General features: G+C 50.1%; 1 protein-coding gene across 3 annotated transcripts in view; it reads right to left on the reverse strand.

The window, feature by feature from the left end:
- The window catches only part of PHACTR4 (phosphatase and actin regulator 4), a 70,008-nt gene extending 55,473 nt beyond the window's left edge, over positions 1-14,535 (reverse strand). For 2 of the 3 annotated variants that reach the window (XM_062594010.1, XM_062594011.1), the window contains exon 1: positions 606-853. The gene's annotated coding sequence lies outside the window, so the exon portion shown is untranslated. Of the gene's footprint in view, positions 1-605; positions 854-14,483 lie in introns of those variants that run through there. The other variant, XM_062594009.1, reaches the window with a different exon arrangement.
- Between the last annotated feature and the right edge of the window lie 4,318 nt (positions 14,536-18,853).

An 18,853-nucleotide genomic window follows, 5' to 3' on the forward strand; every position in this document is an offset into this window, starting at 1 on the left:
ACACCAGATTCAACAGCCTTTTTGTTCCCTTCAAACACTGCGTCCTCGGATATCAGAGCAGATTCATTAAAAAAGGCTCCATGGCCCCCGCACACACACACTCCCCAGCACAGCTATCAAGCAACCGAGAGACTGCGGTTTGCTCAGCAAACAAGACCTTCTGATAGGCGCCAGCAGGAGGAATGGTTACAAAAGTACCCCCATTTCTTCCACCTACGCTAACCCTCCCAACAAGTTTTAAACAAGAAGGTTCCTAGGAATGGGCTTAACTACGTCAGAGCAACTAACCATATTAAAAAAAAAAGTGTGAAATAAAGGGGAATGCAGTTGCTTATTCAAAAAAAATATAATGCAGAAGAGACATTAAGAAAAAGTTTCTCTAGCTGGACCTAAAAATCAATACTGGGACTAGGATAAACGACAATAGGATAAACTAGGATAAGCAAAAAGCACTTTAGTAAACATCTAAGACCTCAAAGACAACTATAAGTAAACTCCATGAGTTAAAAACTGCATGCATATCAGGCAGCCACACATATAAACTGACCACAATTTCTGGAAGCGTTAAAGTATGTTGAAATCATGCTATAGGACTGGATCCTTACCTACAGCTGGGAAACACACCCATTTTAAATGAAAGCTGGTATTAGTCCTGCAAAAAGCACCTTCTTGCTTCAGTTCTCCAGAAGGTAACAGATGGCAAAATATTCCATTTTAAGGAGAACCAGCATTATTCAGCATGGCACACGCTCCCAAGGAGACGGAGAGCTGGCTAAGGAGACGCTTGGCACAATCCATGCCCCCGGCCTCCCGCGCTCGACGCTGTCAGACGGGGCCCCAGAAAGCTACCCAGCTCAGTGGCCTCGCCATGCCTACCCCAGAATACCACGGCCTTCTAAGGAAGGAACGTAACCACCTTGTCACTGATGACAGCCATCTCCAACACGTACGCTACAGCTCAAGGGTAGGGGTTCAACAGCCTTGCTGCACGGCTCTGCTATGCGAGATAAGCAGCGCAGACCCAGCCCTCCCACCTCACTCGCTTTGCGGCATTTGGACACCCCCCACACCATCACTTCTCATTTCCAAATACTCAGCTATGCTGCGCTAAAAGGGCATCTCGGAGTAAGATGTCCAAACGAAGTGTTTGCATTAGCAGAGACTACGCAGACCCGTAGTGACGGGTTTATTAAAGGGAAACTCGGGTCTGCAGTACCAAAAAGTGTATAGAAACAGCTATTTTCTTGTAAAGAGGAACTGAAGCTTGATCCAAGCCGATCCTGGAACAACTGGTCTGCTTAGACCTCCTCTGTCAGTTCATGACCACTCGCTACCACCTTCAGAACTGGAGGTATCCCTTCCTCTCCGACATAAGTCGCTGAATTAGAAATTACATGATTCACTTGAGACCACAGAGGATATTTGTCAAACAGCTTTAGGGTTTGCCTATAAATGGAGACATCCCAAATAACTCCACACAGCAAACACTCCAGCTCAGAGGTGTGCACAAATGATTTAGTGTTTAGATGTACAACTTAAAGACACCAGCTGGGTAACAGCAATAAGCAGCCATGCCAGGATATGGTGCACCGTAAAACACAGCCACCCAAATGAACACCAACTACAGCAGCTTTCACCAAGATTTAAGCTAACAAGTTCGTACTCACATCAGAAAGACCCCTGAAAATGAACATGCAGATGGCTGCAGGGGCTCAGCTAACTAGCAGTAATTTGCACCACTGCTGTAGATTTAGGATTATTTGCTGAAACCTGTAACTGCACCTCCGCAGCCTCTCCCGTCCCTCCAGAGGGGTGAGGAAGCTCCAAGGAAAGGCAGCACATGGACGGAGTTACGACCGCTCTGCAGCACGAACTCACTCAGATCACTGGACCATAACACTTTCCTAGCTCCATCCCAAGTTCAACAGCCAAAGGAAACAAAGAGGCTGCTTTTTTCAGCTGGCTCCTCATCACAAAGTAGATTTCCCTTTTGTCTCAGGTTAGGTATTCAATGCCAAAACAAGATATCAACCATCTTGCTGTAGAGTCAAGCTTCAGGTAGCTTCTACCATAGGACAAACAAGGCAAAGCAAGCTCACCACAGCAAAAACCAAACCATCCTGACCATCCATCTGTATCAGCCCGGGGAAAGAGCAGGCTTCCAACAAAAATTAACAGACCTGAGGAAGCATCCCCCACACCAGTTCAAACCCTGCAACGTTCAGCTTAGCTCTTCCATGCCTGCAGTGCTGCAGCTCTTTCAGGTTTGTTTGAGCTGTCAACAGATTTTCCATCTCAAAACAGAACCATAGAAATACCCAAACCTGAAAGCTTCCGCAAGCAAGCGGCACAGGAAGGCAATTCAGTGGGCAGCAATCAGGTGAGGGCATGCAGGCAAAACACAGACAGGAGAGACTTCACTCGAACCCCTGGCGCCTCAATACAGACAGTAACGGAAGCCGCATTTTCACATACGCTTGGCAACTCGCAGAGCGGCTCTTCCCGCCTTCCTCTCCACTTGCATCAGGAACCTCACCAAGCAGCTGACCCCAGTCGAAACCAGCCTGGTGAAGAAACTGCTGGCTTTAATCTGGTTCAGCTCCCCACCTCATTTGTCATATGGCCCACAAGCACTTGTTTAAGTGTATGGGAGCAGATGCATGGGACCTTTTCTTCAGCAGCAATGACATTTTTAGATGTTTATACAGCTGCAACCCAAGCCAGACATCTAACCCTGAAGAGAGCATGATTTGCTCTGTCAGAGAAGGGATAAGATCAAGAAGTGAAGGCATCAAGCCAAGGACACCAGTCACCAAAACAAAGCTTGAAAAAATCTGATGTGAATCATCATCAAATCCTGCCTACTTTTCTATTCACATTTTCCACAGCAAATACACCAACAGGAAGGTGCCATCCTTATCTTTCTTTGCATGCTGTTTGAGCCACTTAGATCATCAAGCCAAGAGTAGACAAGCTTAGATACTCTCCAAGTACTTGAGATTTTGACAGAACAGAACTTGTTTATGCACATTTATATCTTGATTGGAGATCTTTGCTATAAAAATATCAAACTCCTCCGATACACTTGAAAACAAAGACCTGAAATGCCAAGAGATCCCAATCCAATGATATTTGCCAGCAACAGGTTTTGAAATCACTTCCCATACAGGACCTTGCTCTTCATAACCCAAGGCCAGAATTCCAGTTCAACCAGTTTCACCCCCTCCCCCCCTTCATTCCTCCTGTTTACTTGGAATAGCAGACAGCAACAAAGTCTCCCCCAGCCTAGACTGGAAGAGACACCACGTTGAAATCCATGCAATGAAAAGCCACCTGCTTCTGGCACAATCGCAAGAGCATTTCCAAATTCCAGCTCTCCTCCGATCAATGCAGACAGATGGGCACAACAGGCCCCCGCCGCACTCCCAAAGTCTTTGTACTTCAGAGGCCAGAGACACAAAGCCTAATGGCAAAGCCTGTCTCCACAAGAACAATTGTTTTGTTAAGGGATCACAATATAAATCAATAATCCTCCAGCCACAAAAACAGCTTAAACTCGCATGTAGGCCAATTAAACTTGCAATCCACTAAAACACACACCCTGTCTGACTCCGGGCGACCCGGCCTCTCAACTGAGAGATCAGGGCTCAAAATCTGGCTGCTGCCGACTGAGACACTACCTGCTCCAGCTGCCCCCAGATGACAACAGGGATTGTGACTAAATTTAAAACGCAATGGCTCAGTCATTACCACAGACAGCTACAGATTTTTCACTTTCTCATTCACCTTCCTCCCATTCAATATCACATTTCAGGAAGGAAATAACCCCTTTGCAAAGGAAGCGATAGCCCTGAGAGTAGGCAATAAAATGCTGAAAGAGGAGCCAATCTTGTGCCCTGCTCACTCCTGCGGGGCCTGCCCCAACAGCAGGATCCCAGAAAGCTGCAGGTATTTATGACAGGTCTTAATTTGCAGCAGTAGCGGGGCTGTGGGTTTTGCATTGGCAAACAGAGTGCTTGGCCACCAGAAACACTTCTGATTAGTCATATACTTGCTACTGGCAACACCAGGACAGAAAATCAGTGCAAGCAGCAATTAACGTCACGCTTTGCAGGGTAGATCAAGTACCAAAAGCACTGAGACAGTAAATTCTCTTTCCCTCTTCTCCTAGTTGCAGTGCCTAAACACTGTGCAGCCTATCTGGCCATCTACAGCACACTTCCATTTAAAACTGTGGCTCGGGAGAGGACTGCATTCCCAGCGTGGTTAATCATTTCCCCAACGGCCCAGAAGCAGAGCTGGAACTGGCTTGTGCTGCCCCAGAACCAATTCTGGCACTGAGCACCACGCAGGAACAGTTTCTGGTAACTTTTGCCTTTCAAATCACATTTCTTTGAAGACAAAAGTCCACAAATTTTAAAAAATGTTCCTCCCTTCAACAATGTAATGAGGAAGGCAAAATAAAACAGGACTTCCACATTACTTGCAAAGTTTCCATATAACCTACTAAAAAAAAAAAGAAAAAAAAGAAACACGAACGAACAGAGCAGGAAAAGGAAAGCCAGGGCAGAGCAAGAACGAGGAGAAGAGAGGCCACATCTGGTCACTAACTTTAGCAAGGTTAGTGACACAAGGTGTATGGGGAAAGGGACCTTAAAATTAAAGTGCTTCTCTGCATATCCAACGGCAAGGGACAAGCGTGGAATGGACACTCACAACGACACAGAAGCTAATTGTCATTAGGCAAAAAAGACTAATAGCCCTGGACAGAGGAGAGCACAACGCTCATACACCACCCATCCCATACACCACCCACCCCGCACACCAAATTCCCAACTGCCTTACAGGCATTTTTGAGCAGCATCAGCTTAAACGCATGAGTCACTCTGGGAACACAGATAAAAGTCAGTCTGCTGCTGATGGACCCCAAACACAGTAAATTAAGCAATTTTTACCCAGCACATCCCTGTTAAAGCTCTTGAAAACAGACAAATTCTCCTTCAGAAGCACACTGTTTAATGCAGATATCAAATCTATTCCAAACAGGCTCCTATTTCAGCTGCCCAGGCCGTCAGAAGCAAGTCACATGCCCCTTCCCAAACCAAATATTGGGCTAGAAAGTTTTATTTGCCTTTAAAGCATTCAGGCTCAAAGGGGACATAAGAATGGATGGAGTAGACTGAGGGATGCATGCAAACAGCAGCACCAACTGTCATGCTCTCTCCAGAGCATCTACTAACACCAGCTTCAGAGGTGGTGTCGTTGAAGGCCAGCTGTCCCAGAACTGCTGTCCCCTGAAGACATTCACCTAATGCACTTCATGATCAATGCTATATGCTCCAAGTTCGATAATGCACTGTATTTTGACAGGACATTACAGAGCAAGATGACTTGGGGCTTTAAAGACAGAGATATCATCCACCACAGGTATCTTGATTATGCAAATCAAAACCTTGCTACTGACATTAAAAAAGAAGGTTCGAGTAGCCTGTGCAGCAAAGTGATCTTGGGAACACTTAAGAATTTGCGTTTCCAGAAAGATACAGTCAAATAGCAGTTCTGACACATGTCCCAGTAGTTTATGAACCAACAGAGGAGACTGCCAAATGTCAGAGCCTAAAGGAATGATTTGTGGAGAGTGCACAAAGACACATCAACCTCGTCTGCCTATATACGATCAGGTAATCCCATTATATTAACTGATAATCAAAAGGCAGTAAAGCAAACATCCCACCTCAGCATAAGGATTCCTGCTCTTCGTATTTACTTAGCAGTGCAGCCAAGCAGCATCATACAAAAACCTAAAGTAATAAACTAATGCTCACGCTAATTACTGAAGAGAAGGCTGGAATTGTACTCATTATGTGCACAAGTGCAGAATATCCTTCAAAATTACTCTTCTATAAAAACGACTCTGATCAGCAGAACACATTAATGAATGGGCCATAAACTTTTCAAGAAAATACCACAACGAACTGAAAGCATACTCCACCCTCTCGTTAAAGATTTCCCTGCTATAGAAACAGTGATTAAATACGCGGGGCCATGAATCAGCTACCCGAAAAGAAGGTACACCTCAGCAATCGAGGAAGTGCCCAACAGCACCACTCAGACTGACGCTGCCACGGCAGGGATCCGCATAGCTCCCCCTCTCACCACCATCTACCAGAATTGCAGTGTTACGTGGATTGGCAGCCTTACCGTGACACTCCACAAGGTCACGTTCAACATCTTCTCTTTGGGTTTGGTTTTATGGTGCCCCCTCCTCCCAAGTGCTCAATGCTGTATGCATTTGCTGCAGTAACAGAGAGTGCAAACAGTTTTCAATTCCATTTTGACACAGCAAAACAAAGCACCTAAAACTAAATCGCAGATGCGTCTGGTCCAGCTGTGGCTCTTTGTAGCGCATTTCCAATCAAACCTGCAGGAAGACAGGAGGATGGCACGGCTTACCAGCAGTTCCTAGTCCACAGTCTGAATTGTAAATGGATTTAAAAGAGGTTTAATTTTCCCAGACACTAATGCTCTCAAATCAGAACAAATCCTTCAAAAGAAGAGATTATCCATAAATTTACTAGTTAGAAATGTTAATATAACCAGCATTTATGGAAGGACTGCTGCTCTCTCCATGCAAGAGCATCACCTTTATAGTTTTATATTAAAGGCAAAACAGATTTCTGCTAGTTTCTACCCCCACCTTCCTTTCCACATTGAAATGCAGCACAACAGCTCTATAAATACTGTTTTCAAAGAGTAACACTAATTCATAGAAGAATCAGGGTAAACTGGTGCCTATCATATTAGGAAAGCTCTGAAAAAATCCTCCTCTGCAAAGAAACTTAACCAGAAAACAAGATCTACAGGCAGAAATAGCCAGTGCGAAACCTGGTTAAATGTTCAAATCAGAAAAACTGCAGAGCTAAAACTTCAAATGCATGTTCACAGAACAAGTGACAGTGTGCAAATTAAGAAGTGACTGCTTCGCTATTGCTGACTGAACCAGACGGCAGCAGGAATAGTCATCTGTGTTCCTGCACTTACCCACCACATACATGCTAGTGATACACATGCTTCCTTCTGTTATTCATATTCTGTTTATTAAAGGCTCTGTCTACATACAACATGTGGAACCACAAGACCCAGACCAGTATAACCTGGCTGCTAATTACAGCCCTTAAGGCTGGGATGTGTTAACATTTCCCTCCAGCTATGAGTAAGAGTATGCTTACGCCCTCACTAAGTACATGCAGTCTTAGAGAGGATAGACAGGCGGGTGAAACAGGAAAAAGTGACTTGCCTGACATCAAACAGCAAGCCAGCAACACAGCTGGGAGCTAAACCAGACCTCCTATCCACCCAAACATCATTTTCCCTGTACTCAGACTAGCTGATGGATAGACACAACTTGGCCATTAGAATTCAGATTGAAGGCTTCATTTTGAAGCTAAAAGCACATGGGAAATAGCACTTGATTAACGTAATCATCAGTGCCAACTTGATTTTGGAGATGCAATGGTCTCCCAGCACTCCCTCATTCTACTTTCCAAACCTGATGGGTTCACACACATTCTTTCCTACCTGTTGACAGCTTTTTATTGTTGGTAACTGAACTGCATGCACTGCGAACACGTTCAAGACACCTTAAAAGACCTATTTAACATTAGTCCTAAAATTTCTCAGCTTTCTCTCCACCAGATGTATGCTATGTGAGTCCACCAATAACCCACAGAAAAGCTGGATACTTTCCTAATGCATTAAAATAGCAGTCCCCATTGGGTGAGGTACAGAAAGCCAGCCAGAATTTAGATGTCAACATTAGCAACTAAGCAGCCCAGGCATGAGTAAAGTTTTCCAACACAAAAAATCTTCACTCCCTACAAATTCTATCTATGCTCATATTTAGGGGAAAAAAAATCCAATATTTAGGAAATAAAAGAAATCGAGTAACACAACAGCAGTAAGTATACAGCAAAAACACATCTATTGTAGTCTTCGGTGTCATGCTGAGTTAGCAAGGAGAAATTTTCCTCAAGTTTACCACATTGTCAGTACTGGCCCTCGATCAACTTTCTTCACTTTGTGCTAAGCAGGTAACAGAAAAACCAGATGGTCTAAAGCCATAGCTAATTTCAAAACTGCTGTAAAATAGCACAAGCCAAGAGTGCCCGACAGCACTCATTTGACAAGCCCACTCAGAGGTTGATGTTGCATTCTAAAAAGGTGCAGCTGAGCCAAGAGAAACCATGTTTAAACACATCTGCAATCTCACTGCCTTTTTTTTTTTGTCAATAATTGTGAGGCTCTACATTAAAAATTGATTGCAAAGTACAAGTTGAAACATTCAGTGACCTTGCTCACCCATGGCCCTGATCCACAGCCAGTAAGAACAGGATACAGCGCAAGCTAGAAGCAGGATATAAGCACTGTTTCAACTTTCAATGCAAGGTAAATGAATTTTCAGTGACCCTACGGGGAATATGCCACTTCTTGCCCGCTAATAAAAAAATTTTTGAATGAAAAAGACCTCTCTAGTTGTTCTCTCTTTTGGCGCTGTGCAAACATCCTTACAAGGAAGCAAACCCAAATGGACTTAACAGGCCCTTTCCTACTTCTGCCATTTCCTAACTAACAGTAAATTACATCTGGTTTGCAAGAGATAGAATATACTTAAAATCCCCAACAATAAGAGACCAACCTTGCTAGCACAGGTCAGCTGGCCCATAACTTTTCTTTCAGCAATTATCACCCTCTTACAGGTCCCAGTTGACAAAGACAGCCTAGGTAACAGGTAAATAATTGAAATTCCGAGTCCAATCAGATTTTCACCGTAAACACTGCAGTAGAACAACTTTAAATGCATTCCTAAAGAACCTGAAGCTGCCCATTCAGCGAGCAAAGACCAAGCCAAGCCTCCTGACTCCACTTCTGTCTCTGCATAAACGCACTGAAGTCTATCCCGCACTAGGGTGTTGAAAGCACGCTGGTAACGGCTGTACCTGCAAATCCTCTTCCTGTAGACTTTGATGAGACGCTAAATCAGCAAAAACTATTAGACAGCTTTGGAGATCAGAGTAATCAATAACATACCAGCATCAGCACTTCTATGCATCTGCAGGGGAGCTCTTGCCAAGACAGAAATAATATTGACAGAAATTACATTTTGAGCAGCACTGCTATCACAGTGGCTGGCTACCCCACACCTCAACCAGTGAGCTTTACTTGGCCACACAGAAATTACTGATTTGACTTCCTAACTGGGAGAGGTGAATTAGACACGAGAATACAACCTTCACAAAGGCGCGCGAGCACACTAGATGCCAAAGTCCCCTTAAAATTGGCTTAGACACAGTTGAAAGCTTTGTTCAAAGCTCAAATTCTTTGAAGGCGACCTTTAGCTTTTTCTCCCGCTTTCCATAAACACCAATGGAAATTTCGCCACCACGCACACAACTTCTGGAAATCTACCGAGACATCAGTGCAAGTCAGAGTGATGCGGCCTGGGATCCTAACCTCCCACCGGAGGGCTATGTCTAGCTAGAACCTCGTTACTTTTTGTTCCTGACTTCTGACACCATATATCATGTTTACGCCACCAACAGCCCTGAGCAGGCCCTGGTGCTGAACGCTGCACAGACACCGAACAAGACATTGCCTCTCACATCTTGATCCAGGTCTGCAAATCAAGACTCCTCAGTAGGACTTAGGCCAAGTTTTTGTTGCTTCCATCCTTAAAAGCTATTCGTGTAAGAGAAATGCCTATAGAGACTAGCCCAACAGAGAAAAGCTGGTACCTTTGGTGAGATTCACCTCTCCCTCAGGTAAGGGTAAGAGAGGCAACGAAGGAAGCCCATAAGGGCTGCCTCAGGGTTTTTATCAATGGTGGGATTAATCTTGATTTTAGATGTCTAAGTCCATGGCAAAGGATCTCTATTCACTTCTGTGGATTAGGTAACTAAAGCAAAAGGACTGTTAGTAGCTAGGCTATCTGCAAAGGGGTCCAGCCTTTCAGCAGAAGCTTTTTGAAGCCTATAAAGTGAAAAAGGTTCAAAACCTCTAGTTTAAGTGCCACTAAACTTTACTAAAGTCTAATGATCCTTATTAATCTGTTTCAAAAGCCATGCAGCTGGAATTGTTAGACCAATAGTTCAGCAGGAGGCAGAGAAGTGCCAGACTTGCAGAATCTGACCTCATCAGTATGCACCTTACTTTGCCTCATGACATTCAGCAGACATCATTAATTAGTTCAGGATAATGCGCTGCCCATCATGACTTCTGAACTTAGCCATGCAGCTGTCAGGTAAAGCAATTCTTAAGTGTTTTGTAATCAGCACGCCAAAAGCACAAACACAAAAGAATAAAGTTAACAATCTGTTTATCCATTCTCTCCTCCTCAAATTACTGTCGCTAGCAAATAGATTCGGGAAAAACAAAACAAAACAAAAGACTCCCCCTAGAACTATTTCCAGGATTCAGCAGAGAGAATGCTCACTTGGACTGCTACCAGTTTTCATAACATGAAGTACCAGTGGCAAAGATATTTCACACAATCAATTCACTCAGTTAAGAGATGAAGCTTGTTCCTTTGACTAACAGCGTTGAAAGCCTGTCTCTGGAGATAAATCAGTCCTCCCTTCTCCAGCCCTTCCCCAGTGCAGCGGGCGGTAAGAGCATACAGTCATCAGCAAACAAAGAAACTCAAACAGGGTGACAACAGGCCGCAGGGAGCCTGCACAGTGCCTCTCACCTCCGCATCTTGGCACAGCTGATGATCAAAAACAAGTCAACACCACAAGCACCAGAACAAGCAACACAAGAAAAAGTATCGTTAGATTACTGACTTCCTTAAAGTCATTTAAATCTCAGGAAAAGACAGTTGCTCGTGCGCGAGGGGCACAAATACCAGTGCATAACCAGTCGTTGTTAGTAGTTTTGCTGGTCACTTCCAAGCCTTCAAAGATTCATCCACGGCATTCAACACCAGCAGATACGAGCACGGACTAGAAAGATAGGACAGAATCACAAAATCTGCTTTCTTTTATTTACGATCCTGCACACCAGTCTCTACACCTCAGCTTCTTGCAAGATAGAAATTCCTTTCGGGCAGGGAAAAGTTAAGGACAGTCAGCATTTGGAAAACATCAAGCAGAAGATTCACAACTATCTATCTACATGCAGATTCCCCGCTTAAGTCATGCAAAGGGTTTTGCCCTCCAATTTAGAGGCACAGGTTGGAAAGAGTTAAAAACCCCCAACTGGAATCAGCCAAAGGTGCGACTGCCAGCTTGCATATTCATTGGCTGACTAATACGTGACCCCACTGTGCCGAAAAGAACTGGAAATACTTATCACCACAGCATTGACAAGTCAGCAAGAACTACTAATTAAATGATAAAAATAGATCTCTGAAAGGGCTTTTTTCCTCAACACAAAGCCGAGGCCTGCTGCTGCCACAGTCACACATCCATTAGTTTCCAAAGGCTCCAAGCTCACCAGCAGAAAAGCAGTCTCAGGTTCACAAAAACCACTCACAGCTCACACATGCTGAGTGGTAGAAAATTTCAATTAAACAAAATTAGGGCCCTGATCCCAGATAACAGAGCATCTCTCTCTCTCTCTCTCTCTCTTTTTTTTTTTTTTTTTTTTTTTTTTTTTTTAAGAAACACTAAAAGCATGCCACTCTCCTGCCACCCTTAATGGAATGACATCTTTGCCCTCAACAACTATACCAGCTTCCTTGTGCTCCCTGTAGCCCACATCTCTGATTTTGCCTGATAAATGGTTAAACAGGTATTGAGGTGATCCAGGTGATGACATGATGTCCATCAACTTGCTTCACATAGGGCATCATGTAGAATAATGACAAAGAACTAACACCAGGGCAACTTCCACCATTGAACTGGTTTTGCTTTAAGCTCCCCCCATCCCAGCCAGACATGAGTTTTGTAGAGCTAGTAACTGAATATTCATCATCAACTAATAGACCTGCAGGAACAGCAGTGTCAGCAGTATTTAACACTTATAATGCCCCAACACATGCCAAACACAATGAAATTTGATCAAAATAGAAGCCATTTGTTTAAATACAAGTGATTTGGCTCTCAAAACTGTCATCAAATTAAACTAGAAATCAAATTAAACAGTGATTGAATGAAGTAGAAGGCTGTATAATCACAGATTACTGATGCAGGAGCATGAAAACAAGGATGCAATCACATTTCCCTTGTCCGTGTCAGCCTCTTTGCACCACCCTATGCTCCCAACAGGACTTTCCCTCTCCAATTTTCAAGGCTTAAAGATGCTCTATGCCTCAAATACAGCTTGCTCAGCTATTTCTTGACAGTCCAGAAAGGACACTTAGTTTACAAAAACATCCTTTAAGATGTTATCTGATAACAAAAGCAAGCCCTGTGGAAATGAGGACTGACACACTTGAAACCGCGTTAACCTAGAACAGGTCAGCACAGTCATTTCCAGCACTGTTAGAAAGAACAAGTTTAAATCCACTCAGAATAGGAAAAGGGTTTTGTTACCATCACCATCCAAGATACTAATTTAAGTTGGCATAGCTATGTCTCAGCAAGGTTTCATTACCACAATTAGCCTCATTTAGTCTTTATTCCCCCTCCCCCTTTTCTTTGTACTCCCATTTGAGGTTACATAACGTTACTCTTTTAGGTTTTGTGTACGTTCACAAGTTAATAGGGATTAATGTAAATCGTACGTGTGAAGAGCAATGGGCATTTATACTGAAATCATAGCAGGTAGAGAAGTTCAATTACACTTCTGTGCAACTTGGACAACACCAGCACAACAAGCTGATTCAGCTAAACTGATCCTTTTACCCACCACAACCGAACCACAGAAAGCCTCATCTTGCACCTTCCACTGCAAGCAAAAAAAAAAAAAAAAAAATTCTGCCAATAACTTTCTGATGTTTGTATTTTTTAAAAGAAAATTTCAAGTTTAAAACTCACTCTCTACAATTCAAGGCTTCTTCATGCTTTAAAGAGAAGCAATCACTTCTTGCATCTCTTTAAGTATTCACATATCTCTTTCTAGGCTTGCGGAAGCAACATTTAAACAACTTAATGTTTGAGAAGATAAGCTTTTACTTAAGAATTTCAGTCGCAGCAAAATCTCCTCTTGCGTGTTCGCTTTTTGTCAGTACTAAGAGCTCTTCAGCACTCGCACACCCCACAGAGGAGCATCAAGACCTCACCTTCACCTGGATAAACCATCATACAAAGCAAGACAGAGGTAAATAATTCAGCTGCACGCAAACAGCAGGAAAGAACAATTAAACGAGAAGTACAGCAAGAACGTTTCAAATTTCAGCCAACATTAAAACAGAACAGCTCAAACAAAGAAATACCAAAGGGGCTACCCCAGAAAGCAGAATCTGGAGGTGAAGCTCTCACACAGAAAGCAACAGGACAGCAACACAGATGAAAAAACAAAAGGTTTTACTTTTAGTCAGGGCCTAAGCAAATCAAAAGACAGCAAAGCACACGAAACACAAGCTACGGCCAGCATGCTGCTTCTTGTTTTGTTTTAAGAGCAGACCCCAGACATCCATTTAAACTATGATTTCAGTCAATCAACCAAGTTTTCAAGCTCCAACTCCCAGCCACCGCTGCTGCTGGAAGGACTGCCAGCCCCTCTGAGCCAGGCTGCTAGCACAAGTGTGGAAAGAGCAACTCAGGAGACCAAACTTTAGTCACCACTGCAGTAGCACATTCCAGCTCCCCAGGAAGCAAGGCCAAAGGGGCCAAGCACCTGCTCACCCCTCTGAGGCAAAACCCTACACACACCCAAATTTCACCCCCCCAAACAGAGCCAGAGACACCTCCCCAGCCCCTCCACATGCCAAACTGCAGAGACAACAAGCAGGCTGAGCACGGGGAGTCTACAAAAAGGGCAGAGACCCTGCTGCCCCCAACACGCACAGAGGGGGTCAGGGGGGAGCAAGGAGGAGAGCGGCTTCACCCAGCAAGTGCTGGGGGACCACAGCAGGGAGAAGAGGGGGGAACACCCCCCAGGAACACCCCCCGCACACTCATCCTGCCCTCACTGACCCCCAATGCCCCCATCCCTCTTCCCTCCAACAACACTGCCCTACTTGCCCCTCACACACACCCGCTCCAAGCCCCCCACTCCTCCCCCCACCAATGCCCCCCAACGTCCTCCTCCACTCTTGCCCCCTCACCAACGCCCCCTCCCCACTCTTGCCCCCCAATGCTGCCCCACACCAATACCCCACCTCATTAACCCCCCCACCAAAGCCCCCCTCACTCCTGCCCCACACTAAAGGCCTCCTCCCCCCCTCAGGACCCCCTCCTCCTACCCTGCCCCCCTCACGCTCAGCCCCACTAACACCCCCCTACCAGCCACCCACATCCCTCCGGGGAGCCCCGCCGCCGGGGGCGGGGGGCGGGACCGGGGCCCGCGGTGGGGCGCGGTGGGGCGCCCCGGGCCGCCCTCACCTGCTGCCCGCGGCCGCCGGCTCGCTCCGCCGCCGCCTCCCGGGGCGGCCCCGCCGGAAGTCTCGCGGGGAGGGCGGCGCGCGGCGCATGCCGGGACGTGTAGTCCGCCCGCGCCGAGGCCCCGCCCCCGGAGCCTGGCCCCGCCCCCGGAGCCTGGCCCCGCCCCCAGGCCGGGCCCCGCCCCCTGGCCGCGGGCGGGGGGATTTGGGGGGATTCAGCGTCGGTGGGTGGGCGCGCTGGGGGGGGTTGGGGGGGGTTTCAGGGATTTGGGGGGATGTGGGGCTGCGGGTGAGGGGGGCCGGGGGGGGGATCTGAGGTGGATTTGGGGTCGGTAGGAGGTTGGGGGGGCTTGGGGGGGATTTGGGGGGCACTAGGGGGCGGTGGTGCGGGGGTGCAGGGATTTGGGTAGGGGAGATTTGGGGCTGTGGGGATTGGGGTCAGTGGATGGGGACTGGGGGGATTTGGGGGGCATTTCAGGTCGGGGGGGTGGGGGGATTTCGGGTGGCAATTTGGGGTGAAGCTTGGGGGGCTTTGGGGTCAGTGGGGGGGGGGCTTTGGGGCTGGAGGGGGTGAGGAGGTGCTGCAGGCCCCCGGAGGACGCGGGGGGGAGGCAGACTGGGGGGCGGCCGGTTCCAGGGTGCTGCGCCAGCAGGAAACACCGGTTTTCAATTCCCATTCTCCCCGGCGAAGGCCTTAACGTTGACGAACTCCTGCGTTTTGTTGGATTCTGTTTTATTTTTTTATTTAATTTTTTGAATGCGAACCTCCCGCAGCCCCAAGCCCCGCGGCTGCTCTCGGGCCCTGCGCCAGCCGGCAGCCAGTTCGCCTTCCCGCGCGCCCGGCGAGGCGGCAGGGGCCGCGCCGGAGGCAGGGGCCGGACCCGAGCACCCTCCGCCGGGAGCGGCTGGTCAACGCGGCGGGTTTTTCTTTTTTTTTTTCTTTTTTTTTTTTGCCGATCCGGCGTCGTTTGTTTTTCGCTGCTGAGCCGATTCCGGGCCGGGGCGGCCGCTCGCTGGCGCGGGGCACGCTCGTCCGCTCGGATTCCTGACCCGTTACCGCATCCTCTGGCTCCCCCCCCCGCCCTCCCCCCCCCCCGTCTCCTCCACCTTCCGACTCCTCGCTGCGAAATTTCCAGCGCAGCCTCATTAATTGCTGGCCTCGAGCCCTACAGCGAATAAATCCTGGGGTATTCGAGGCTGCTGGGAGGGATTTCGGGAGGCGACGCTGTGCCAAGGTTACCTCCCGCGTCGGGGAACCGCAGCCTCTGCTCTCGCGGTGACGCCGAGGCCGTTCGCCCGTCCGGCCCCGCTCGAATCTTATCCGCCCGCCCGGCAGCCGCGGCACCGCCGGCGAGGTGACCTCCCGCCCGGCAGCCTCCTGCCCCGGCTCGGGCAGGACAGACTCCTGCCAGCGGCGGAGCCGGAGGAGCCGGCCGCCGGCGAGCGCGGGAGCCGCGGCCCAAAGGTTCCCGCGCGCTCCGGCTCGCGCTGCCGCTTCCCGCGGGGATGCGGGAGCGCGGCGGGTGCTCGGAGCAGCCGAGCGTCTCTCCCCGCCGTGCGGCACTCCGTCGCTGCGCTCCCAGCTCCCGCGACCGTGTCCCCGGACACAACTCTCCGCCTCCGCTTAGGGGACAAAAAAAAGAGAGAGGAGAAAAGGCTGCCGGCGGCGTGGTTTCGGCTGAGCCCTTCGGGGAAGGGGCCAAGCGCACGCCGCCGGAGCCGAGCCCGCTCTCCCCTTTTTGGGGGCGAAGACGTGCGTTTGATTCCTTTCCCGCGTAGCCGGTTCTGGGATCGTGACTCATCCTTTTGCCGCCGTCGAGCTTCCAGTTTCAGCCGCAGAGCGAGAGGCGGCCGCGGTGGCTATAAATAGCGGCGCTGCGCGGGCACCGAGCCTGCGCCGCGGCACGGCGCCGGCACGCGCTCCCCGGGACTCGGCGCTGCCTCGCCTGCCGCGCAAGGCGGAGCGGGACGCAGGCCGGAAAATACCCATTTTCCGCAGGGACAGGGACCGGCTTGCAGCCCAGAGCCCCGGCGGCGGCCGGCCGAAGCTCTCCGCGGCAGAGCTCCCGCCGGCTTCGGCAGCGGCGGCACCGGCGTGGGGAGCGCGGGCGCCAGCTGCCGAATCCCTGCCCCGCTCCCCGGGGCCGCTAAGGCCGCGTTGGCGTTCGGCAGGTCGATGACATCCGTATTTCACGGGCGAGCCCGCCCGGCGGGCGGTTGAACGGCGGAGGCGCGATGCCGCAGGGAGGGCGGGGGGGACCCGACCGCCGAGCAGCGTCCTTGCAGGCACCGAAACGGGAGCCGGAGCCTCCTCCCGCGCGCCATGGGAAACGGCGAGAGCGAAAGGCTCGGCTCGCGGGAAGCAGCGGGTGCTGCGGCGGAGCGTCCGAGCACGGCGCCGGCAAAGCCTCGTGCTGGGCGGCGGGGGGGGGGGGTCGGCCGGCCCCAGTTTGCCGGCCCTGGGGGGCACCGGTCGCCTCCCGGGGAGGGGGGGGGCGGAGGCTTCAAATCTTCTCCAGCAGGGAAGGATGCAACGCGCGTTTTTTGGGGGCAGGGATATGGAGGGGGGGGGTTGCAACGCGGCAAAAGCAAGGCTGTGGGGAGGGCTCACAGCAGGGGCGCGGGGAGGTGCGGGGAGGGCTTGCGGCGGGGATGGGGGCCGAGCGCGCAGCCCGGCGGCAGCGGGAGCCCGGGCAGGCTTTGCAGCGGGGCTGGCACGGGGAGGCAGGCAGGGCGTGCAGCGCGGCTGCGGGGAGGGTTTGCAGCAAGAACACGGTGCAGCGGCCTTGCAGCAGCGATGCAGATCTGCTGCGGGTCTCCAGCGAGTGGCGCTGCCTAATCAGAAAACCCCAAACCCGCAGGCTGGAGCCGAGCCACGGTTCAGCGGGGACCAGCCTGGCCTGGCTGCGCGCAGTCCTAATCCAGCTCCCTCCTCGGCCATGGAAAATTTTCCTCTCGGCCCGGGCGCGGAGCCTGCTGCCGGGGGTTAGTCACAGCATCTCGGCTGCTCTGGCGTCTCGCGCCCCCCCCCCCCCGCCCCACGCCCCCTCGAGCCCCCACGGACGCGGTTATCCCAGAGCTCCGGGCAAAAATCCCACCTCCGGATTTGGAGCCATCGCCGGCTCCTCGGGAGAGGCTCCAGCCCTGCAGCCCTTTGCACCCGCCGTCCAGGGCGCCCGCCCGACCACGCCGGAGCCCGCGGCAGCCTGCCCCAAACCGAGCCCCGGCGCTGCGAGCGCGGGGCAGCCGAGGGGAGCCCGCAGCACAGCCTCGGCCCGTGGGTTTCCTCCCTCGCGCGGGCACGTAGCAGCGACCGCTTTGCACGATTGCCCGCACCAGGCCAGGGCAGATTCAGGGCAGATTTTTCCCCAGGAAATCGTCTCCGGCCCGGCTCGGCGGCAAAGCTCGCCGCCGGTCTCTGCAACGCCCTTTGGACTCCCACCAGAGTTAAAGCCCTCGTCGAGCAGAGCCCCTCGATTATTATTATTATTTTCCCATTGCATTGCTGCCTTTCAAATGCCGTTAACACGTTATGCTTCTCAAATTGAGGGCAATTGCATGCTTTTTTTTTTTTTTTTGCACTGCACTTGAATCGTAACCATCAGCTACAGGTAGGGAGATGATTAACGCGGCTCCTGCCCTGAGAGACGACAATGAAAGCTGCCAATAAATTATACATGTGCCTACAAATTGCAGGCCTCAGCTAAACGCAGGGTAAGGAATTTATTAGTTTGTAATTGTGAACACCTGAAAAAAAAGGAAGCGGGTTAAATTGATACCATGACCCAGGCGATGAGTTAAGGGAGTCTCACAGAGCTGGCTCAGCCCCGAGGTATTTGATGCCGTGGCAGAAAGCTGGGGGAGGATGAAGAGGGCGACTGGTCCTCGCTGGCTGTCGGCATCCTTCGGGGTTGGGATGGGCATGGGAAATCCCGGCTCCGCCGGTACAAATCCTCGGTGGTTTTGTTTTAAATCCGCACAGGGACAAATAGGGAGAAAACGGGGCTTTCAAAGCCGTGGCATGGCACAGCCTGATTTTTTTTTTTTTGCCGCCTGAAAGGACCTCTTCAGCCTGCAGATTTCTTCCACTCGAACAACGTTTCAGCTACCTCAAAGAGAGCCAAAAGGAGGCAGGAAAAACCCCTCCTCGGACACGGGCTCCGCACCGGCTCGACCTTCACCTAACGATCGCCATCGATCCGCCGGACTGTTTCAGTTCCCTAAAAGAGGCGATTTTTTCCCCGTTCCGTTGGGAAGCCAACGGGTGAAGCACCTCGCTGCAGCTTCGCGGCGTTCGCCCCTCCCCGGGGAGATGCTTCCCTGCCCCAAACCCGGGGGTGCTCCTCGGGGGCCCCCCCGGCTCCCCCGGGT

This window comes from Rhea pennata, chromosome 23, assembly GCF_028389875.1.
Source record: "Rhea pennata isolate bPtePen1 chromosome 23, bPtePen1.pri, whole genome shotgun sequence".
In the NCBI taxonomy this organism is placed as follows: domain Eukaryota; kingdom Metazoa; phylum Chordata; class Aves; order Rheiformes; family Rheidae; genus Rhea; species Rhea pennata.